Genomic DNA, 15,634 nt, shown 5'->3' with positions numbered 1-15,634 from the left:
CATATCTAAAGAGCCGAGCTGGACTTTTAGGATCTGGTCTATTATGGGATGTAACGTTTTCATTCGGATCTTTAGATTCTGTGCTTTTTTTTTTCACATCCACTCTCCCTCCCCCAGCACACATACACTCTGGCAAAGTTTTTCTAGTGTTGGATATTTGACTTCTGGCAAAACTTCCACATGATCAGTGCCAAAGGGCTTTGAGGAATTTCTTTAAAGGTCTTTCTTGGCGATTCTGTTCTCATTGTTTAAAACTCTGCCACTTCTCAGTTACTAAGAGTGAGAAGGCAGTAGTGGGGCCTGAGTACTGTGGAGTTGTGAGAATTCTGCATTATTGCTGGCAAGTGACTTAAAGTTAGAGGGCAACCTAGATTCCTCTAGAGTATGCTTGGAACTGATTAACTTATGCTTCAATCCTTCCTATTTCGAGTAAGCTGATAAGTGTCAAGAGACAATCTTTGTTTTGTTTTTACAATTTCTAGGCTCATTGTTTATTAAGTTCCTTGTGTACCCGGTTCTTGGCACTTTACGTGCATTATCTCCTTTCATCTTCACAAGGATTGAATGAGCAAAGTACAGTGATTGTAGGAGGTAAATATTTCTGCACCGATCCAGATGAACAAGTTAGCAGGCTATAAAAGGAACCTGGCCTTTTTACTCCTGCCTCCGTTGGAAGAGTGTGGATACCTTAATTAGCGTGGGCTCTTTGGGATTCTAGTCAACATGAGTAGGTGTTTTTTTTCCCCTGAACTCTCCTGGAGGGAAAGCTCATAATAACTGGCATGGGGGTGGATGGGGAAGGGGTTTACCTTTTTATTTATTTTTTATTTTTATTTAAATTTTTTTTTTTTTAATATTTATTTTTCAGTTCTCAGCGGACACAACATCTTTGTTTGTATGTGGTGCTGAGGATCGAACCCCCGGCCGCACGCATGCCAGGCGAGCGCGCTACTGCTTAAGCCACATCCCCAGCCCGGGGTTTACCTTTTTACTTGATGGCTGCTCTGATGCCAGTTACCAGTTATCAATAGCCCCATTTTATATGCAGTGGGACAAAAAAAAAAAAAAAAAAAAAAAAAAAAAAAAAACGTAAAATGTAAACTTGTCTAAATTATCCTTAACCCAGCCTACAAAAATATTCAGTATTCTCTTTGTATACAGGACAGTGTGGCATTGGTAAAGATAATTGTTACTATTATTATTTTTGTTGAAGAATATCATATATAGGATTTGTATCCCCACAGAGTTAAAACTTCTGACCTGAGTTTCTGTTCCAAGCAGAGATGAGGCAGTTTTTTGTTGCCATTCCAGTGGGCACTGGCAAATGGCTTTTTAGGAACATGAAGATGTTTTCAGAACTTTGGTGGAGAAAAAAGACAGTTTGGCTTCCATGAGCCCAGAGTTCTTTTTGGTGTGTCAGTATGAAAGTTTCAACCTCATAGTCATTATGTAATCCAAACAGGTAACAGAATGGAACGGTTCTTTTGAGTGTTTGTTTTCTTGGAAAGGATTTTCTCTACTTTTAGAAAGCTATCCCTTGTCAGGATGGTAGGAGACAGAGACGTCATCAAATAATCCAAGGGATGGAATGTTCTGAGACCAAACCATGTCCTTCTGGGTTGTGGGTTTAGGTGCCAGGGCAGGTGGGGGCTGAGTGGCTATGGGTCTAACAGCTGGGTTGAAGTCACTATCTCCCCTTTCCAGCAAAAGAATGTTGCTCTAGGCCTTTCATTTCCTAAGAGCCTGTATTCTCCTCTCCCAAGTTTTAATTTCCTAGAATTTTAAAGCTTTAAACCACTATTCAGATTGTAGTTAAGTCCTTTATTTTACCAAAGAAGACTTTCAGACCCAGAGACCTTAAGAGAAGGGCTTGCACACTTGTACACACACACACACAACCCAGCCAGTAACCACAGAGTCGGTATTCAAACAGATCTTTGCCTCTTACGTTTAGTGTTTGTAAATACGGCACAATTCCACCCTCTGTTAAAATTGTCAATACTCTTTTTGGCTCCAGTTCTCTTCACATCATATTTTTCTCCCTCTGACATTCAGAAACCACGCCATTGGAATACCATGATGGAATACTTGGAGTCCTTGGCTCCTTTTGCCCCACTTTGAAGAATCAGCCTCTCTTCTAGGTTTCATGATGCCTTAATCCACATTAGTCTTGCATTGATTTTGATTTCTCAAGGTTTCCAATTGTTTGCTGTTTTAAAATCCCAAATCTCCCTTCCACGCTGTATGACGATCTCATATCTGCCTCAGCCAGATGTGACTCACACACAGCTGTGGATACCCTGGTGACTGCCCACCCTTATGTCCTCACCAGTGGAACCTGGTCTTGCCTTTGCTGACTCTCGGGCATAACAGCATAGTTAGTTCATGCCTGATTTTCTCATTTTTAAATGAGTTGCTCTTAGCTCATCTGACACAGCCATGATGGTCGTATTGTGCACCAGTGAAAGAGGGTAATTACATTCTACCTGAGGTGGGTAATTGACTGATTTAAAGACCTTAAGATTAAATCTGTCCCCCGCTAACCCCCTTTGGTTCCCCTCAGGTCTCAAAACAAGTAGCCAGCCCCAAATGGCACACTTTGCGTGCTTTTATTTTTTTATTTTAAGTATCAGAATCTTTTTTCACTGTTGTGCTTTGTTTGAAAGGAACATGGCTCTCCATTCCTTCATTTTTTGCTTGTCTATACATAGAAATGACACTGCACTGGCTGTTTCACTTCGACACGTGCATGCTTTCCTTGTATTCACAGCTTTGCACATTTTTAATTTTTTTCCCATTTCTCCTTGAAGTGGCTTGAGTTTGTCATTTCACGTTGTCTAACAAATAATGACAGCTGTTGCTCGAGTAGGTAGCCTCCAAGCCCTGTCATCGCAAATGGTTGGAGAGTAGGTCAGCTAAACTCATGCAACAAAGTGGGACGAACCCTCCTAACCCTTCCCCAGCTCGGATCTAGAGGAGGGCACATTTTTTGATGGATTACTGTACTCCTGTGGCATTGCCACCATTAGATGCAGAAAGAAGATAGAGTCAAGCCAGAGTCTCTGAGAGCAAAGGAAATATCTCCAGCTGCCGCCTTCTAAGCATAAATACCACCCATGGAGCCCTTTGCTATGGTGGAGATTTTTTTTTTTTTTTTTTTGCTAGTTAAACCATCATAAAACTTAATAAAATTTCCCAGATTGTCCCAGTTTCTAGCAGTTTTAAGATAAATTTTTCTTTTTCTTTTGCTAAATGGTCTTTCCTTTCTGTTGGTTTGGTATCCCTTTTCTTGTTTTGTTGCAGTCCAGAATGATGTACTGACCTTAAACATTCAGGAAAATATTTTCCATGTTGCATCTACCCAGAGAAGTTGTTTGATTTCCCAGTTTAACATCCCTTCTGCCATCTTGGTGAACTTGACTCTTTTTTGGGTTCTTGAGCATAGCTTCTTTCTATATCCTTCGGAGTAATGACCATTAATCCTGTATTTGGTCAGAAAGTGTGCTTGTACTTTGCACATTTGATTAGGTTATCTGTTTTCAATTATCCTGTAGTACTAAGGGATTGAGAGAGTGGGTTAACTGAAACCAATACAAATCTAGTCAATTATTTTCAACTTCCTCCCTAGTCTCTTTTGCTAGAACCACTGTCAGGAATATCAGCTGCTTCCCTCTTATCTCTATTTTCCTTGTCCTTCACATGATAAAGATATTAATAATAAGAAGAAAGTGATTAAAAAGATGTCAAGTATGACAAGAATAAGGGAATGGCACTTCCTTGAATGTCGGGAGGGGCTCCCTAGAGCCAATCTCTAAATACTTGGAGATTTTGTGAGCTGAATACTTATGGAGAAATTATTGGTAAAATCCAATCAGTTATGGTGCAAACGTTTACATCGCAGAAATTGGCAAATGCTGCAAGTTAGGAAGACTTCCTGTTTTTCCTAGATAGCTAGTTTGGCCACATAGCACTAGTGTAGGTATTATGTTCTCCTCAGTTATTGAGACCCGGCTAGCATAAGATCAATTTATCTGTGTCCTCCTTTGTACCAAGCCTAGTGCTTAGACTAGGAATGCACAATTTGAAGAATAATTTTTTAAAAAATTGTGCTTATCTTGTGTTGGGCTCTATTACCTTCTACTGGTGGCCCAGGCCATCTTGATATAGTTGTCTTTTCCTAGTTACTCAGTGGTTATCAGCAGATACCTTTTCAAGGTTTCTCACTAGGGAAGAACTGGATGTTCTCAAAGTCATATGACTAGTGATCACACCAATTCCTACCTCTAATGGATCAGGGTCTTTCTTTTTTTTTGCTTTTAGCTGTATTCATTCATTCCATTCCTTTCCTTCTTCCTTTCCCCGCCTCCCTTCCTTCTCATCTGCTTTTCCCCCCTCCCTTTCTCTTTTCTGCCTTTGGATGCCTACTATGTAACTCAAAAGGAATACAAAGAGGAGTACTTTTGGGCTGGGGTTGTGGTTCCGGGGTAGAACTCTTGCCTAGTATTCATGAGGCATTGGGTTTGATCCCCAGCATCACGTAAAAAAAAACTAAATAAACAAAATAAATGTGTCTATCTACAAGTAAAAACATAAAAAAAAAAAAAGAAGTGTACTCATGTTAAGGGAGCTCTTATACCCTATGGGAAGAGATGGAAAGGAGAGCGATTCATATTTATTAAACAACTTGATATAGCCCATGCTTTGAATAACCATGCCATTGAATCCTCAAAATAACTTGGTGAGGTATTTATTACCCTCACTTATTTATTTGAAAGTAAAACAGAAGCTTGGAGATATAAAATATTATGCCTGTAAGTAAGATACTCATGATTGAAACCCAACTTCTGCATTTCAGGATATCATGTTGTGTAGGAGATATACCTATAAGAATAATAAATTGCCGAAGACAGTGATAATAGCAATAATAATTACCTTGTAGACATGGTGCCATTGACTTGTCTTGAGGGGTTAGAGAAGAGAAGGCTTCAGAGGAAGGAAACTTGTGTCTGAATGTGAATGGGCAGAAAGGACTCTTCAGACCCATTCAGTAAGAAAGATGTTTTGTCTGTAAGGCTAAAGAAGAAGGTAGAGAGGTGCGGCTTGTGGAAGGGCTGTCTGGAGAGTTGGGGCAGATCTTACAGAACCTGCTGAAAATCTTGGAATTTATCCTGGGGACAATAGGGATCTGCTAGAAAGCTTTGTAAATGAGAGAGTAACTGAACTAGGGGTGTGTATTCTGTCTTTGCTCTGTGGAAGCCCTTTGGCTTGGGACCAAGTGTGGGCAGAGCTAAGGAGACTGGCTAGGTGTGAAGCCCGCGGGAAGGGAGGGCAGGGTGCTTGTGTAGAGAGTAGGGAAGGCCATGCAGGTATTGACTCCCTTGTCTGAAGGCTCAGCTTTGTCCTGGAGTGTGGGGCTGTGGGTCTCACAGATGAAAGCTTCCTTTTGAAGACTGGCTCCCACTCTGGGCAGGTTGAGGTAACTGGTACAGATTCCATGCTCAGGAAACCAGGAAATGGTACCACAGTGGGCACAACCCTGAACCTAGGAATTAGAAAATGCAGGGTCCCTTCCTGGTTGTTTGACCTTAGGCCAAACAGTGAATTTTTTGGGGCCGCTCTCCAAGCTCTGTAAGAAGAAGAGCTTGGAGCCTTCCTGCTTTTTGATCTCTTCCAGGGAGATACCTCATCTGCCCAGATATGAAAGCACATTAGGGAAGGAGTAGGCGGAGGAGACCAAGTTCCACATTTCTGTGAAGTCTTGGTTTTGACTTACATTAAGGATTTGACCTCCATGCCATAATAAGTTTTCATTTATTTTGAAAAAAAATAATAACTCCTTCCTTAACTCTGGACTGTTTCACAGCCAGAATCAGCTGATTCTTTTTTGTTATCCTGGTTAGAAAAAAAAAAATTGTGTTTCCTCCTGGCTGTGGGCCTTTGTGTACCACCCTGTAATCAAAGTTTGGACTTGGGTTTTTAGATCTTGATTGCAATGGAGAAACAGGAATCTAACGTGTGTTGGCCATTTTCATTTTCATTTTCTTTGGATTAATTTTCATCAGAAAGGGACCTGGAGGGCTTTCTTTGCTTTCTGCTTCCTGGTCAATATAGATTTCGGCAAAGGATATGTTTTTGCAAGTTATTTTTTTCCATCTGCATAGATTATTCTAATTTCTGATTGATCTTCAAAGGATGGGGATACTATGGAGCTTCATTTTCATCTGTCAAGCAATTAACTTTAAAAAGTCAAGAAAACAAAAACTTTGAAATGTACTAAGGAAATTCCTACGTGCTTTGGTGAAATTAAAAAGAATCTTGGAGCACCAACGATCCTGCCCCAATCTAGTCATCATGTGTATTTGGACTTTCCAGAATCTAACTGGTGTTTTAGGTTGCCCAGGTGGGTCTAGAACGCCTAGCTCAATTGATCCTCCCACCTCAGCCTCCTGAGTAGGTGGGACTACAGGCATGTGTCCCCAGGTCCTGCAGGTCCTTGGCTTTCTCTTGCTTCCTCTCTTGCCATGTGATCTCTCTTCCACCACATACTCACTTCCCCCTTTTGCCATGAGTACTTGACCAGAAACTGAGCAGAGGCTCTTGTACTTCCACAACTGTGAGCTGAACAAACCTCTTTCTTTATAAATAACCTAGGCTTAGATATTTTGTTATTGAAATAGAAGAGGGACTAACAATGCAACAGCCAAGGAAGAGGGGGGAGGTGTGCAGAATGTCATAGGTCCATCGTTGAGCCTATTCATGGCTAAAGGCTCCCCCAAGAGCTGATTTGGTAAAAGCTCCCCAAAGACCTGGTTTGAAGCTATGTTGGGTGGGCCACAGCATTCATTATGTTCTAGGCCATGACAATGAGGCAGCCATCCTACAACTCTGGATCAACTCTGGCTTCCACAGGACTGGCAAAAGCTAGGACACGGGATAATGTCAGGCACTGCACTTGACACTTTCCACACAGGACCTCATTGAATGTTTCCAATAAACCATGAAGTCTCCACTTTGGAGATAAGGAGATTGAAGGTGGAGGTTGTTCTGGAGGGACATGACCCTAGATCATTCAGATGCCCCTCACTGTCCCACTGTCCCCTGCTCACTGGCTGGCACACTATAAAATGGCACTGTCCAACTATGAGGGGGCTAGGTGAGAACTATTCGTGATTTTAAAGGGTGAGCTGAGGTTTGAAGTCAAGCCAGTGTGACTCCCAAACCCATGGTTTTATTTACTCTTCTGTCCATTTTCTCAGTAAGCTTACAAATGATTTTAAGCTCTGAGGCCTACATTCAGCATGTACCCCAGTATTGTACACTAGTCATATGTAGTTAGTATTTAGTCACATGGCTAATATTAAGAGGCCTAGATTCTGTCTGCCAAATTTCTAATTATGACAGTGTGAGGACTTTGATTTCAGAAATAATACAAGATCTGCCCAAAGGCCAAATATCCAGTTTGGATGACTCTCTTACAGCCAAATTTGTATCTTTTCCTCCCATCTCATTTCCTTTTCAACTTTAACCTGTGTAGCCATAGCCATCAATGTCTTCCCTGCTACTCCTTTCTCTTCTTTGGAGGTAAACTTTATGAAATGTGTGTCAGTCAGAACAGGTTGGATTATGCTGCAGAACAAATATCCCCTAATACTTGATGACTTAAAACAACAAAGGTTTGTATCTTAAAATAACTAAGGTTCTTATATCTATTACATGTCTCTCATATGTTACCAGCATGACTCACTTCTTAGTCACTCAAGAACGAAAGATGGCTGGGCACTGTGGCGCACACCTGTAATTCTGTAATCCCAGCAGTTTAGGAGGCTGGGACAGGAGGATCATGAGTCCAAAGCCAGCCTTGGCAATTTAGTGAGGTCCTAAGTTTTCTTTTTGTAAATATAAAAAAGGGCTAGGGATGTGGCTCATGGTTAAGCACTCCTGAGTTCAATCCCTGGTACCAAAAAGAAAAAAACAATGAACACATGCTGATAAAGCAACTACCTCCTCCAGGTCTGGGGTGCCTAGCCGATGGGAAAAAGAAGCCGGAGGATCTCCTGCCAGCATTCAGATGTCCCTCACTGTCCCACTGTCCCCTGCTCATTGGCTGGCACACTATAAAATGGCACTGTCCAACTATGAGGGGACTAGGTGGCACAACCCTCCCTTGTGTCCAGGAGGAGAAAATATTTGGTGAGCCACAGAAATCCCCACCATTTGTACCATGCCATATATTCTTGGTCCCTTCTTTTTTCTTCCCTCACTTGGCTAATTTGACCTCAGCTAAATTGTGTAGGACACACATAGCCTCTTTAACTCTGACCCTACTTGTCTTCCAGTTTTTTCAAGTACTGCAAGAAACTGTCTTTCCTTTGTGTGAGTCATTGGTGAGCCCAAAGGAAAGATCCTGTCTTGCAGTGAAATTGTACATCACTAAAGAGCTGATCTTCTAACCTCAAAAGCTTCTGAAACCACCCGACGTTCTTTCTGATCTCCACAAACATCTCTCTGAGCTCTCTCTCATCCCGCTGAAGTTAAAGCTGTCTTTCCTCCAGTGTCAATATTCAAGATAAATAAATTAGTGATGGTCACATTCACTGCGGTTTAGTTTTTTCCCTTAATTGGCAATGGCATTGAGTAGTACTGTTTTCTATCAAACATGAAACCTTTCTAGGCACATCACCAATTAAATGAACTTTCATGATAAATTGATTCCTAATCACCAATTTTAATTTGATTTCAGAGAGACTGTATTTTAAATTCTAGATAACTGATTTATAAACCCTGTTTTGGAATAAACTCTATTTTTTGGTTTGGGGTCTTTTTCTATAGCAAATTTCTGTATACTCATAATAATAAAATAAATGTGGTATTTTAATGGACAATTATCCTCTACTTTATTCGTGGGGGGTTGCTATCTTTGAAAAAAAGTTACACACAAAATCTACTTAATTTACAACTTTATTGAACATAATTTGAGTTTCTCCTTCATTTTACATTTTCAGTTTTCTACATTAACCCAGATTAGAAACTTAGCATTATTCACACCTCCTTCTTCATATTGATCTCTTTCATTTATTTAGTTATACATCCATTGGTTTATTTACTCAGATATTCAACACATATTTACTAAACATCTACTAATGCCCTGCACAAGACAGGGTCCTGGAGAAAATTTGAAAAAAAAAAAAATACTGAATTGACCTGAAGGAGATTCTGTGTAACAGGAGACACTGTGCCAGCAATTTTAGGATAATCTTCTCCCTTATCTTTGTGTGATACATTCCAAGACCCCCAGTGGATGCCTGAAACTGTGCTGAACACTATATATACTATGTTATTTTTCCTATATATACATACCTATGATACAGTTTAATTTATAGTCACAGTATGAGATTAACAACTAATAAAAGTTATTTAAAATTTATAGTAGAATGCTTACCTACTGTGCAAAAAAAAAAAAAAAAAAAAGAAAGAAAGAAAGAAAGAAAGAAAGAAAGCCCTGGTCAACCATCAGCAACACACACATACACTCCAGAAAAAAACTTGGGAATTGTTATTTCTGAAATTTTCTATTTAATACTTTCAGACAGCAGATCAGTGAAACTTCAGATAAGGAAGGACCATTATACCATAACTTGATGGCTACAATGGAGGTAGTCAGCCCTCTGTATCTGTGGGTTCTGAATCTATGGATCTAATAATCGCAGATAAACAATATTAGTTTTTTTTTTTGTACCAGGAATTAAACCCAGGGGCACTTAACAAGTGAGCCACATCCCCTTTTTTATATTTTTATATAAAAATATAAAAAATATATACTCCTTTTTAATATTTTTTATTTAGAGACAGAGTCTTGCTAAATTGCTTAGGGCTTCCCTAAATTGCTGAAGCTGGCTTTGAACTCACAATCCTCCTGCCTCAGCTCCCAGAGCTGCTGGGATTATGTGTGCCACCACACCTGTCTTTGTCATTATTTCTAAACAATAAAGCATAACAACTATTTATGTAGCATTTATGTTGTGTTAGGTATAATAAGTAATCTAAAGATGATTTAAGGCACACAGGAAGGTGTGTGTAAGTTATATGCAAATACTAGGGTATTTTATTTTATTTTTTTTTTAAAGAGAGAATTTTAATATTTATTTTTTAGTTCTCGGCGGACACAACATCTTTGTACATGGTGCTGAGGATCGAACCCGGGCCACACACATGCCAGGCGAGCGCGCTACTGCTTGAGCCACATCCCCAGCCCATAGGGTATTTTATATAAGGGACCTGAGCCACGTGAGGACTTGGGCATCCATGGTGGGGTCCTGTGACCAGTTCCCCTCAGATACTCCAGGACAACCATATGCCCATAGGGCAGTGGACACAGAGAAGAAATACCTGGGTCTGGTTGGGGAAGTCAAGGAAGGCATCAGAGTGGAGGCAGCTTTCGACCTGAGGCATAGAGGATGAGGTGGCTGGCAAGCTGGGGGCGTGTGTGTGTGTGTGTGTGTGTGTGTGTGTGTGTGTGTGTGTGTGTGTGGCGGGGGGGGGGGGGACAGCTGACAGAGCATGGAGGGCTTTGCCTCCCTTTCAGAAGAGTTTGTATTATACTTGGGAAGTGAGGGAGCCATTGAAGGCTTTCAGGGTAAGAGTGACAGCATCAGATTTGGTGGCAAGGTGGAGGTTGTTCCGGAGGGACATGACCCTAGATCAGAGCTTCTTAACTGGGTGCCTGGACTTGCAAAGGATCCATGGACAGAATGCTTGGGATCTGTGAGCTTAAGTTGGAAAAAAGAATCATATCGTCATTGTCACTATCCTGTAACTGAAATTTAGTATTTCCTTTAAATATGAGTCTAGGCAACAGATCACAGTGGAATTAGCAGAAAATGTGAATTTATCACCTATAAAAATCGGGTATTTTGGTATATCATTACAGCTGTTGAAGATATCTCAAAATAACCTGCTACACTTTTACTGAACTTAATATAGATATTAGATCTTGTACATCTTGTTATTTGATGAATTAATAAAGAAGCCTATGTACTACATCACAACTTGAAAACTAAGTTGATATTTACATTTTAATACATACCTTATTTTATAATCCAAGCACCTCATTGTGAGAAGAGTTCCATAGGATGGGAAGTACTGCCAAAGGGGTCAACAAATGTCAAGAATTCATGCACCAGAGGGAGGTTATTGGTGAGGAGGTCTTTGCAGCTTGAGGCAGTGATGGGGAGGATCAGGAGGAGGAGGAATTTGTGGGAGATTCTGGAGACAATGAACTTATTGATAGATCAGGGACATGAAGCAGAGGGAGAGGTCCATATGTACCCAACTTCTCCTATCAGGTTTTGGGCTGGAGCAGTATTCTTCCTATGCTTATTACATCTGTTCCTTCTTTCCCATTGCTATCGTTATTTACCTCTTAAACTTTTATGTAAGTAAAACACATAGCAGGGTTTCAAAAATCAACTACCATGGAAAGACTTGCTCCCCTCCTCTCTGCCCACCAGCCTACACTTTTTTTTGAACTTTATGGCGTTCCCTTCTCTAGCTAGAATGTAAAATCTGTTCGGGCAGCACCTTATAATCTATAATCCCTACTGTATTTCTCATAGTAGAGGTTGGATAAATGACTATTGGATAGACTTATGATTCCAAGGGCATTTCCTGTTTGGGGGTCACTGTGTACATCAATTATCAATATACATACTTTAGTTACACAAGTTCTGCCAACCTGGCAACAATCAGGAAAACTGTTCTTTGACCTAAATCCCCACGTTTTCTGTCATTTGCTATCTCATAAAATAATATAGTTGCAAACAAAAAAAAAATTCATTTTCATGGTCTCTCCCTCTCTCTCTCTCTCTCTCTCTCTCTCTCTCTCTCTCTCTCTCTCTCTCTCTGTCTATATATATGACAGTTTAGTGTGATGAGGAGTTAAATAATGCTATGTAATCTTAAACCTGAGGCTGAGAAGGTGGATTTGAGATTTCCACCCATTACTTTTACAATTTAAAATTTTGTTTTATTTTGCTGTTGCACGTTCTTGGTTGCAGCAGTTAATGTCAGGCATTGTCACTATCCTGTAACTGAAATTTAGTATTTCCTTTAAATATGAGTCTAGGCAACAGATCACAGTAGAATTAGCAGAAAATGTGAATTTATCACCTATAAAAATTGGGTATTTTGGTATATCATTACAGCTGTTGACGTTGTAGACTGCAGATGTGGTGTAGCTGAACACTTGGGTTGGCTCACTGCGATTCCTTACCATGCTCCTTGTGAGGTCCAGGAATGTATAGTTTTGTGGTCTGATGTATTTTGATGGTTGCCAGATAAAATTGATGTCTGGCACTTTTTCTAGGAAAAACACATTTAGACGTTTCCAAGCTGATTTGTAGGAACTTAGAGTTATTAGAACTTTGCGGCAAAACTTTTTCTCAAGTGGCAGAAGAAATAAAGGAACTTCAGTTTTGAGGGCTGTTAACAGCACCCTCTCTGACTGCCAAAGCTGAAAAAGTTGAAAGTACTGGATTGTTAATATGGACTTTTCCACAAAAATAAGCAAGTATTTGGATTTTTTTTTCCCACTGCAGGAAAATACAATGTTTGCTACCGACACAACACTGGCCCCCAAATTATTTCAAAAAGGCACTTTTCCCTCTTTATTATCTAATAACATTTCCCACTCTGGTAACCTACTATTCTGGAGTGAACCTTGAGGTTTGATGGCTGTTTACTGTTCTTGCTGTTTTTTAAAGGCAGGGAGAGCGGAGGTTAGGAGAAACAGGTTTATTGAAGAGTTAGCTTCCCAGTGGAGACATGCAAATCACAGTCCTTTCCTTCCTTCGTATTATAAATATTTGAAGAGCGAGTTAGAGGTTGTTATGAAGAAATGAGAGAGATTACCTGGTAGATAGGACGAGTTTCTTTCTCTTTACACTTAACTTGCTTCTTCCTGAACACCACCGGCTGTGTGGCAGGTTTTTACTTGTTTGGCAGTGCAGTTAAGCCTCAGGATACTGTTGAGCAAAATGACGATTAAAAAAAAAAAAGAAATGCTTTCAGAAATATATTTCCAAGTTTAAAGGGGTAAACATGTGAGATTTGGAAGAAGTATGTAAGCTCCAGACCTTGAAATTCAACTTTTTCAAAAGCCTTGACATTCACTTGCCAGTGTCGTGAAGCCCAAGAAGAGAGAAAAAACAAAACTTTGATGCTTACTAAAAGGCTGTACAAAACCGAGACTCAGCACGAGACTGGAAGCGGCTCGACCTTGTTTTGCATACACAAGAGCTGAATGAATTAGCTCGGGTAGATATTTCTAGGAACTAGTTAAGGGAGTGGGGGGGGGGAGTGTGTCTGCGGGGAGAGGAATCTCACTTATGGTTTCCGTTCTTTCCACTTGGAAATGGTCAACCCGGGCTCCTTGCAGGGGCTGGCTCTAGTGTCTCGGACGTGCGTCCTGGCTGTCCAGAGGGAAGGGCTCCGGGCGCCACTGGGCGATGCAGCCGAGGTTCTTTGTTTGCTGCGGTGCCGGAGCGGGGAGCCCAAAGGGGCGGTGGCGTGGCAGCTCCTCCCAGGCGCGTCCGGACGCCGCGCGGGTCTCCCAGGACCTTATGTAAGACGGCGCTGGAAGCCAGGGAACGTGGACAAACTGACCCAGGCGACGCGGTTGGTGTTGGAAGCGCACCAGGTCCGAGTGGTGTCGCGAGCCCCCGGCTGGGGTCAGCCTTTTGCTGTAGGGCTCCTGGGTTAACCTCTTCACGTAGCCGTCCTTAGCCGGCCTCGTAGGAGAATGTGGCTAGGCTCCGCGGCTTCCACCGACTGTCTCCTAGCAGAGCATCCGTTTTGCAAATTCAGGGTAAATAAGACTTTTTTTTTTTTGCTAGTTTTTCAGTTAGAATGAAAGCAATAACAGGCTCACGGTTTAAAATCTAGTCTGTTCAGAAGGGTACAAAGTACAGAACAAAATTGCCAAACCCGTCTCTGAAGATAACTATTCTAAATTTCTTTTTTATAATTCTTTCAGAATGTTTTAATTAAGCTTCTGTTTTAATCATTTTTTTTAAGCACACACAAATAGTATATTCACTATACATTCTGCTCTGAAATTTGCTTTTTAAGTTGTTGTTTTGGATCTCTTTCTCTCTGTATACAGATATATAGATCTATATATACACATGCATTTCTCTCTATATACATCTTTATACATATAGCTATATAGATACACATAGACATATATATATACGTGTATATAAATAATAAATTAATTATTTGCTAATTAATTGCCCTCAAATATCTTTATATACATATGCATACAGAGATAGATATACATATATATGTAGATCAGTGTGTGTGTATCTATCTATCTATCTATATCTATAGCTATATGTATAAAGATATACATGTATGCATACCTTTATGGTAACTTAAAGCCCTCCCTAATTCCTTTCAATAGCTTCATAATATTTCATTGTATGAATGCATTATTATTGAATAATCCCCTACCAAGGGACATTTAGGTCATTTCCAATTTGGTGTAGTCTAAACCTCTGTGTTAAGGCTGCTGTGTGCTTATGGGAACATATATGTTGAATAAATTCCTAGCAGTGGACTCTTTGGGTCAAAGGGTAGGTGCATTTAACATGTTAATAGGTATTTCCAAATTACATTCTAATTTATTATTTTGGGGTTAATTAAATTACCATCTTTCAAGCTGTAAACATTACAGAATTTTCCTTAAAATACTGTTCATTTTTTTAAGAACTATTTTTCAGTTGTAGATGGACACAATATCTCTATTTATTTTTATGTGATGCTGAGGATTGAACCCAGTGCCTCACAGGAGCGAAGCAAGCATTCTACCACTGAGCTATAACCCCAGCCCAAAATACTGTTAATTTTTAAGCAGTATATTTAGTAATGAGATTAAATAAGCTTGTTTATTTGCTAATTAATGATGGAGTTGTCCTTCAATATTGTACTTTCATTTATATCTCTATTCCAGAAAAAAATGTCTCTGGAGTGTTTAATGCTCTGCCAGGGCCTATGGAACTAGCTGGAAGGCTGGCTGAGGGAGCAGCCTTGACAACCTCAGTCCCCGCATGGCATCACCGTAGACATGCAGGGCGGTGGGGCAGACACATGGCTTCATGCCTTGTCTGTGGTTCCAAAGAACTGACACTCTTTAGAAACCCTAGAGTAGAACTGGAGAAACATTTTAATATGTAATAATATCATCTTCAATTAGTTCTGTTCAAAAAACATTAAACACAACGAGGTTGATAATTTCTCCTTTTCCAACATCCCTACTCACTATCTCTTTACGCTAGTTTTCTGTCATCTCATTTTCACTCTCTGCTTCTTTTCATACCCACCACGTATCTATCCTCTGCACTTATTCTTGATACCAGTTCTAGGAACAACAAAGTTGATTTCCTACAACTGAAATGTGATTCTGGGGAGGGAATAAGCTTTGGCCGTGGGTATTGCCACAGTGACCTGACTGTTTCTAGATCTGGTCCCCAAAGGGGTATTTCATCTGCTTCTGACTCCAAAAGCTTTAATCATTCCACCTACACAGAAAATTTTATCTTCCCATTTTTTTTCATTTAAATTTTTATAGGTATAACTT

Source organism: Urocitellus parryii, chromosome 5, assembly GCF_045843805.1.
Source record: "Urocitellus parryii isolate mUroPar1 chromosome 5, mUroPar1.hap1, whole genome shotgun sequence".
In the NCBI taxonomy this organism is placed as follows: domain Eukaryota; kingdom Metazoa; phylum Chordata; class Mammalia; order Rodentia; family Sciuridae; genus Urocitellus; species Urocitellus parryii.
The sequence above is the reverse complement of the archived record's forward strand: the minus strand, read 5'-3'. Positions refer to the sequence as shown.